This window comes from Saimiri boliviensis, chromosome 1 (assembly GCF_048565385.1).
Source record: "Saimiri boliviensis isolate mSaiBol1 chromosome 1, mSaiBol1.pri, whole genome shotgun sequence".
NCBI lineage: Eukaryota > Metazoa > Chordata > Mammalia > Primates > Cebidae > Saimiri > Saimiri boliviensis.
The window spans coordinates 19,297,557-19,306,487 of NC_133449.1; the positions used below are offsets into that span (position 1 = coordinate 19,297,557).

At 35.7% G+C, this 8,931-nt stretch overlaps 1 pseudogene; it reads left to right on the forward strand.

Moving 5' to 3' along the window:
* The first annotated feature begins 5,776 nt into the window (after positions 1-5,776).
* On the forward strand, positions 5,777-6,082 carry LOC101028420 (CDGSH iron-sulfur domain-containing protein 1 pseudogene; annotated as a pseudogene).
* The last annotated feature ends 2,849 nt before the right edge of the window (positions 6,083-8,931 follow it).

Genomic DNA, 8,931 nt, shown 5'->3' on the forward strand with positions numbered 1-8,931 from the left:
CATGTGCAGATCTTGCAGCATTGTTACATAGGTATACACATGCCATGGTGGTTTGCTGCCTCCATCCCCCCATTACCTACATTAGGTAGGTCTCCTAATGTTATCCCTCACCAACCTCTCGACCACCTGCTATCGCTCCCCTAGCCCCCCACTCACAACAGATCACAGTGTGTGATGCTCCCCCCTTCGTCATTGTGCTCTCATTGTTCAACATCCACTTATGAGTGAGAACATGCAGTATTTGATTTTCTGTTTTTGTGTCAGTTTGCTGAGAATGATGGTTTCCAGTTTCATTCATGTCCCTGCAAAGGACATGAACACATCCTTTTTTATGGCTGCATAGTATTCCTTGGTATATATGTGCCACATCTTTATCCAGTTTATCCTTGATGGGCATTTGGGTTGGTTCCAATTCTTTGCTATTGTAAACAGTGTCACAATGAACACATGTGTGTATGTGTCTTTATAATACAATGATTTATAACCCTTTGGGTATATACCCAGTAATGGGGTTGCTGGGTCAAATCGTTCTATTTCTAGATCCTTGAGGAATCACTACACTGTCTTCCACAATGGTTGCACTAATTTACACTCCCACCAACCAGTGTAAAAGCATTCCTGTTTCTCCACATCCTCTCCAGCATCTGTTGTCTACAGATTTTTTAATGATCGCCATTCTAACTGGCATGAGATGGTATCTCAATATGGTTTTGATTTTCATTTCTCTAATAACCAGTGACAATGAGCATTTTTCAAATGTTTGTTGGCCACATAAATGTCTTCTTTTGAAAAGTGTCTGTTCATATCCTTCACCCACTTTTTGATGGAGTTGGTTTTTTTCTTGTAAATTTGTTTTAGTTCTTTGTAGATTCTGGATATCCTTTGTCAGATGGGTAGCTTGCAAAAAATTTTTTCCCATTCTGTTGGTTGCCAGTTCACTCTAATGATTGTTTCTTTTGCTGTGCAGAAGCTCTTAAGTTTAATTAGATCCCATTTGTCTATTTTGGCTTTTGTTGCCATTGCTGATTGTGATTTAGTTATGAAGTCCTTGCCTATGCCTACGTCCTGAATGGTATTGCATATGTTTTCTTCTAGGGTTTTTATGGTGTTACATCTTATGTTTAAATCTTTAATCCATCTGGAGTTAATTTTTGTATAAGGTGTAAGGAATGGGTTCAGTTTCAGCTTTCTGCATATGGCTAGCCAGTTTTCCCAACACCATTTATTAAATAGGGAGTTCTTTCTCCATTATTTGTTTTTGTCAGGTTTGTCAAAGATCAGATGGTTGTGGGTATGTGGCATTCCTTCCAAGGCCTCTGTTCTGTTCCACTGGTCTATATCTCTGTTTTGATACCAGCACCATGCTGTTTTGATTACTGTAGCCTTGTAGTATAGTTTGAAGACAGGTAGCGTGATGCCTCTAGCTTTGTTCTTTTTGCTTAGAATTGGCTTGGCTATGTGGGCTTTTTTTGGTTCCATATGAAGTTTAAGGTGCTTTTTTTCCAATTCTGTGAAGAAGATCAATGGTAGCCTGATGGGATAGCACTGAATCTGTAAATTACTTTGGGCAATATGGCCATTTTCATTATATTGATTCTTCCTAACCATGAGCATGGAATGTTTTTCCATCTGCTTGTGTCCTCTCTTATTTCCTTGAGCAGTGGTTTGTAGTTCTCCTTGAAGACGTCCTTCACATCCCTTGTTAGTTGTATTCCTAAATATTTTATTCTCTTTGTAGCAATTGTGAATGGGAGTTTGCTCATGATTTGGCTCTCTGTTATTGGTGTATAGGAATGATTGTGAATTTTGCACATTGATTTTGCATCCTGAGACTTAGCTGAAGTTGTCTATCATCTTAAGGAGATTTTGTGCCGAGATGATGGGGTCCTCTAAATATACAATCATGTCATCTACAAATAGAGACAATGTTACTTCCTCTTTTCCTAATTGAATACCCTTTATGTGTTTTTCTTGCCTGATTTCTCTGGCCAGAACTTCCATTACTATGTTGAATAGGAATGGTGAAAGAGGGCATCCTTGTCTAGTGCCAGTTTTCAAAGGGAATGCTTCCAGTTTTTGCCCATTCAGTATGATATTGGCTGTGGGTTTGTCACAGATAGCTTTTATTATTTTGAAATATGTTCCATCGATAACTAGAGTTTTTAGCATAAAGGGCTGCTGAATTTTGTTGAAGGTCTTCTCTGCATCTATTGAGATAATCATGTGGTTTTTTTACTTTGGTTCTGTTTCTGTGATGCGTTGTTTATAGATTTGCATATGTTGAACCAGCCTTGCATCCCAGGGATGAAGCCAACTTGATCGTGATGGATAATCTTTTTGATGTGCTGTTGTATTCAGTTTGCCAGTATTCTATTTAAGATTTTTGCATCGATGTTCATCATGGATACTGGCCTGAAATTTTCTTTTTTAGTTGTGTTTCTGCCAGGTTTTGGTATCAGGATGATGTTGGTCTCATAAAATGAATTAGGTAGGATTCCCTCTTTTTGTATTGTTTGGAATAGTTTCAGAAGGAATTGTACCATCTCCCCTTTATACGTCTGGTAGAATTCGGCTGCAAACCCATCTGGACCTGGACTTTTTCTGGTTGGTAGGCTATTAATTGCTGCCTCAACTTCAGACCTTGTCATTAGTCTATTCAAGGTTCAACTTCTTCCTGATTTAGTCTTGGGAGGGTGTAAGTGTCCAGGAATGTATCCATTTCTTCCAGATTTACTGGTTTATGTGCATAGAGTTGTTTGTAATAATCTCTGATGGTAACATTTTAAGACACAAGTTGATTCATGAAGCAGTTCTTTAGAAATTCAAAGATTCCTAAAATCTGGCTGACAATAAGCAGGAAAGAGAAAAGTGTATATTGCCATGCTAAAGTATTATTTTGTACTCAAAGTCAGTTTTGTCACAAAATTTTGTAGTTTAGTTTTCTGAGTACATATAAAATTAATTTTTTACAACTACAGTCTGTAATTCAACTAATATGGGAGAGAAAATGTCATTTGGAAACAGTTATTAAGTCTGTGTGCACCCAACCAACTTCAAGTACATTCTCAGTCTATAAATATCTTAGTTTAGTAAGAAAATTATTTCCTTTATAACACTGTGTTCCATGAAAATTTGTATTTTTATCATCAGTGAAAAAATCTCCAATATTCAATGTCTTAACATTCGTTTCATCTGTTTCACTTTTGACAGAATGAACTTACAAAAGCATTACAAGCATACCTCAGAGATATTGCAAGTTCAGTTCCAGACCACTGCAATAAAGCAAATGTTACAATAAAGTGGATCACATGAATTTCTTGGTTTCCCAGGGCATATAAAAGTTATGCTTACACTATACTGTAGTCTATTAAATATGCAATAGCATTATGTCTAAAAAATACTTTATTGCTGAAAAATCCTAATGATTATGTGAGCCTGCAGTGAGCTGTAAACTTTTTGCTAGTGGAGGGTTTTATCTCATGTTGATGGCTGCTGAATTATTATGGTGGTGGTTGTTGAAGGCTGATGTGGCTAAGGCAATTTCTTTTTTTTTAAAAAAAAAAAAAAAGGCAATGGTGAATCTTGCCTCATCAATTGACTCTTCCTTTTACAAAATATTTCTCTTGAAGCATGTGAAACTGTTTGATAGTATTTTATCCACAACAGGACAACTTTCAAAATTGAAGTCAATCCTCTCAAACCCTGCTGCTTCTTTATCAACTAAGTTTATCTAATATTCTAAATCCTTTTTTGGTCATTTCAACAATGTTCACAGAATCTTCACTAGGAATAGATTTCATCTCAAGAAACCTCTTTTATTTGCTCACCCCTAAAAAGCAACTCCTCTTCCACTGAAGTTTTATCATTATTTTGCTGCAATTCAGTCACATATTTAGGCTCCAAGTCTAATTCGAGTTCTCTTGCTCTTTCTACCACATCTGTAGTTACTTCCTCTACTCAAGACTTGAATCGTCAAAGTCATTCTTGAGAAGTGGAATCAACTCCTTCTAAATTCCTGTTAATATTGCCATTTTGACCTCCTCCAATCATAAATTTTCCTAATGGCATCTAGAATGGTGAGTGCTTTCTGGACACTTTTCAACAGGCTTTGCTAAGATTCAGCAGAGTTAATCTTGAATCTATCTATAGCAGTTACAGATTTACAAAATGTATTTCTTAAATAATAAGATATGAAAGTCAAAATTACTCCTTGATCCATGGGCTGCAGAATGGATGTTTTGTTAACAGACATGAAAACAACATCAGCCTCCTGGTACATCTCTATCAGAGCTCTTGGGTGACTAGATGCATTGTCAATTAGCAGTAATATTTTTAAAGAAATCTTCTTTTTACTGAGCAACAGGTCTCACAGTGGGCTTAAAATATTCAGCAAATGATATTATAAGCAGATGTGCTATCAACAAGTCTTAGTTATTCCATTTCTAGAGCACAGGCAGGGTCGATTTAGCATAATTTTTAAGGGCTCTAGGACTTTCAGAATGGTAAATAAACATTGACATCAACTTAATGTCACCAGTTGCATTAGTGCCTAACAAGAGTCAACCTGTCTTTTGAAGCTTTGAAGCCAGGCACTGACTTCTCCTCTCTAGCTACAAAAGTCCTAGATGGCATCTCCTTCCAATAGAAGGCTGCTCTGTCTACATGAAAAATCTGTTGTTTAATGTAGCTGAGGTAGGGGGCAGGACTCAACCTCAGAGGCAGGGCTTGGACATCAGTCCAAATCAAGGACTAACTAAAACAGGGACTGGATAGAAGCGGTTTTCCATAAGACACACACAGCAGTGTACCATGTCAGTTTACCATTGCATGGCAATACTCAGGAGTTACCACCCCTTTCCATGGCAATGACACAACAACCCAGAAGTTACTACCCTTTCCTTAGAAATTTCTCCATAAACTGCTCCTTAATCTTCATGCAATTAAAAGTAGGTATAAATGTGACTATAGAACTGTTTCAAGCTGCTACTCTCTACCTATGGGGTTGCCCCACTCTTCAAGAGAAGTTATGGAGCTGTAACACTGCCACTTCAATAAAGCTGTGTTCTTCTACCCTACCACCAGCTCACCCTTGAATTCTTTCCTGGGAGAAGCCAAGAACCCTCACAGGCTAAGCCCCAATTTGGGGCTCACCTGTCCTGCATCACAGCCATCTTCATGAATTATCTTAGCTGGATTTTCTGGATAATTTACTGCAGCTTTTATATCAGCACTTCCTGCTTTTATGTTATGGAAATGGCTTCACTCCCAAAACTTCAAGAACTAACATTTATTAGCTTAACTTTTCTTCTGCTGTTCGTAGAAGGTAAGTATTACTTAACATTCTGTCTGGAAAAGGAGCTGGATAAGGGAGCTCCTTGCATTATAGCAAACAGCCTACATTTTATGTGATATAGTACATTATTAACTCTAGGTAAAAATAATAAGCTAAAGATGCACATTGTTGTTCCTAGAAACTAAAATATTTCAATTAACCCAAACAAAGGAAGAAAAAGAGAAAAGGTGGGACATAAAACAGAAGCAACAAATACCTAAAAATTGTAAGATGGCAGACCTAAATTCAACTGTATTGACAATTATATTGAATGAAAATGTAATAAACACTACAACTATAAGGCCAATATAGCTGGGATTAATTAAAAAAGAAAAAAGCCTCTACTATATCCTATCTGTAAGATGAAACACAAATATAAAAATAGGTTGAGGAACCCATTTGTTCTCAGTATCCTAGTGCACACACCTTGCAAGCAACGGTGCCATGTGTCTGACTTCCAGTTCCAGTGTACGAGTTGAATGGATTGCAGCAGTTACCTTGCTGCTGGGACAGCTGCAGTTGGTTATCTCACTTACAAAAGATTTTATGATAAAGATCAAAATAAAGCTACAATAAACCTTCACATCCAGAAAGACAACTCCAAGATAGCACATGCTTTTGACATGGAGGATTTTGGAGATAAAGTGGTGTACTGCAACAACAGTTGCAGGTCCTGGATCTCACACAAAACACAATGAAGAGACTGGAGGCAATGTGGGACCTTTGATCATCAAGAAAGAAGAAACGTGAATGGACCCTTTTCATGCTGCAAATCAACTTGTGCTGAAGTTACATGATTGTTTAATTAGAATAACTACAACCTCTTATTCCCCTCCCCTGGGTTCTAAATGTGGTATATTGCAAACTGCAGCTTTCACACTCATGGCATTTGTCTTGCTTGTTGAAACATCACGGTGCACATTTGTTTAAACAAAAAAAAAAAAGAAAAGAAAAGAAAAAGAAAAAGAAAAAACCAAACTCATGGTCTATGGGTTATTTTGGTCTTATAAGGAGCCATTTTCACTAAAATATTGACATACAGAGTTGTATCTTATATATAATATAGTTGTATCTTGAAGTCAACATATTAAATTATTCTCAAAATTTAAAAAAAATAGGTTGAAAGTAAAAGGAAAGAAAAAGATAAAAAGATAACTATGGAAACATATCATAAAACAAGCTGGAAGGGCAAATGCACAGTCAGATATAGACTTCAAGAAAAGGAGTGTTAGCAGAGGTAAGAAGGGACATTTTGTAATGATAAAGTGTTCAATTCCACATAACAAGCCCAAATGTGCCTGCAAATGTTAACAAGCTTTAAAACAAATGAATCAAAACTTGACAGAACTAAAAGAAGAGTTGGAGATTGTATCATCTCCTCAGCTACTGATAGAACTGTTAAACAAACAATCAGAAAATAGATCTGATAACAGATAAAAGATATCAATGATGCTATCAAACACCTTGGCCAAATTGGCACTTACAGAACACTATACCCACAACTATAGACTACATTATTCTTTTCAAATGCATATGGAGTATTCACCATATGATGAGCCATGAAAGATCTAAATACACTTCAAAATATTAAATATTAAAATACGTTTTTGACCACAACAAAATTACATTGGAAATCAATAATAATGTGAAAGCTAGAAGTACCCCCAACTACTTGGAAATTAAACAAATACTAAATGAGTTTTTTTAAAAATTCAAAAGGGAAACCAGAAAATATTTTGAACTGAATAAAAATGAAAACAATATATCAAATTTGTGAGACGCAGTTAGAGTGTTCAAATGAAATTTCTTAGCTTTTCATGCTTATATGAGAAAGGAAGAAAGGCACAGAAACTGTGTTATAATGTTTCGCTTTAAGCTAGAAACAAAGAGCAAATTAAACGCAAAATAGATAGAAGGATAGAAATAATAAAGGTAAGAACAGAAATCAATTGAATAGAAAATAGAACACTGAAAATTAGAAGTTTGAGAAGACGAATAGAATTGCTAAACTTCTCATGGGGAGGAAAAAAAATACAAATTACTAATATCAGATTTGAAAGAACTAACAGCGCTGCAAACCCTGCAGATATCAAAAGAATAATAATGGAATATTATGCACAATGGTTCATTAGTAAGTTTGCCAGCTTACGTGAAATGGGCAAATTCCTTGAAAAGCACAGCTTGCCAAAATTGACCCAGATGAAATAGAAAATTTAAATAGCCTTATACATGTCAAATTGAATTTGCTATCAAAAACATTGCCAGAAAGAAAAACTTCAAACTCAAGATTCCACTGCTGAATTTGATCAAATATTTAAGCAAGAAATAACACCCGTCACATGTAAACTCTTTCAGAAAATAGAGAAAGGGATATTTGCCAGTTCCCTTAATGAGGCTAGCATACTCAGATATACCAAAGCCTGAAAAAAAAAAATTGAGATAATTCTCCATGAACACAAATGCAAAAATTCTTAACAAAAATATTAGCAAATAGAGCTCATCAATATATGAAAAGAATCATTCATCATGAACCAGTGGGCTTATTATAGGAATGCAAGATTGATTTAGCATTTGAAAATCAAAGAAATTCACATCCTGACAGAATAAAAGAGAAAAACCATGTGATTATCTCAAAAGGTAGAGAAAAGGCACTTTTCAGCATGCAGAATCCACTTAAGCTTTTAAGATACACACACACTCAGTGTACAGGGAACAGAAGAAAAACCTGTTCAATCTGATAAAGGGCAGCTAAAAAAAATCTACTAGCACCATACTTAATGGTCAAACACTGAACACCTCTCCCCTGCTACTAGAAACACAACAAGGATGTCCTATTTTCAACACCTCTATTTAACATAGTACTGGAGGTCCTCACCAGTTCACTATGGAAAATAAATAAAAGGCATGAAGACTAGAAAGGGAGAAGGAAAGTTTTTCCTTTTCACAGATGATCTGATTGTTTAATTATCAATACTTAATAGTGACAGAAAACTAGAATATATGAGATTAGCAAAGTCAGAGGATATATCAATACATACAATCAATTGTATTTCTAGGTAGCAGCATCAAACAATTGGAAAATGAAATTAAACAGTTTCTTTCATAATTGTCAAAAAGATACACACTTAGGAACAAATTGGACAACACTATTAAAAAATATCTCAATGAACATTTAAAAACACAGCACTGCTTAGGTAAATTGAAAATCTTAAAAAGTATCAAAAAAAAAAAAAAACATTATGTGCTTGGCATGTACTTTCAGAATCTACTGGATAAATTCTAATGAATATCTAATACATTCCAGGCACTGGAGATACAACAGTTGACCTCATGAAGTTTATATCCTACTTAGAGAAGCAGCCAATAAAAAGACAAATTATCCTACAATATATCAAGTGCTGATAATTGCTATGAAGAAAACTAAAACTTGGCAAGGGAGAAGAGAGTAATGCAGAAGACTCTTACGTAATAGTGAAAGCTTTATTTATTTATTTATGACAAGGTCTCACTCTTGTCCAAGCTGGAGTGCAGTGGCAGGATCATAGGCCATTTTAGCTGCAAACCCCTGGGCTCAAGGAGTCCTCCCACCTCAGCGTCCC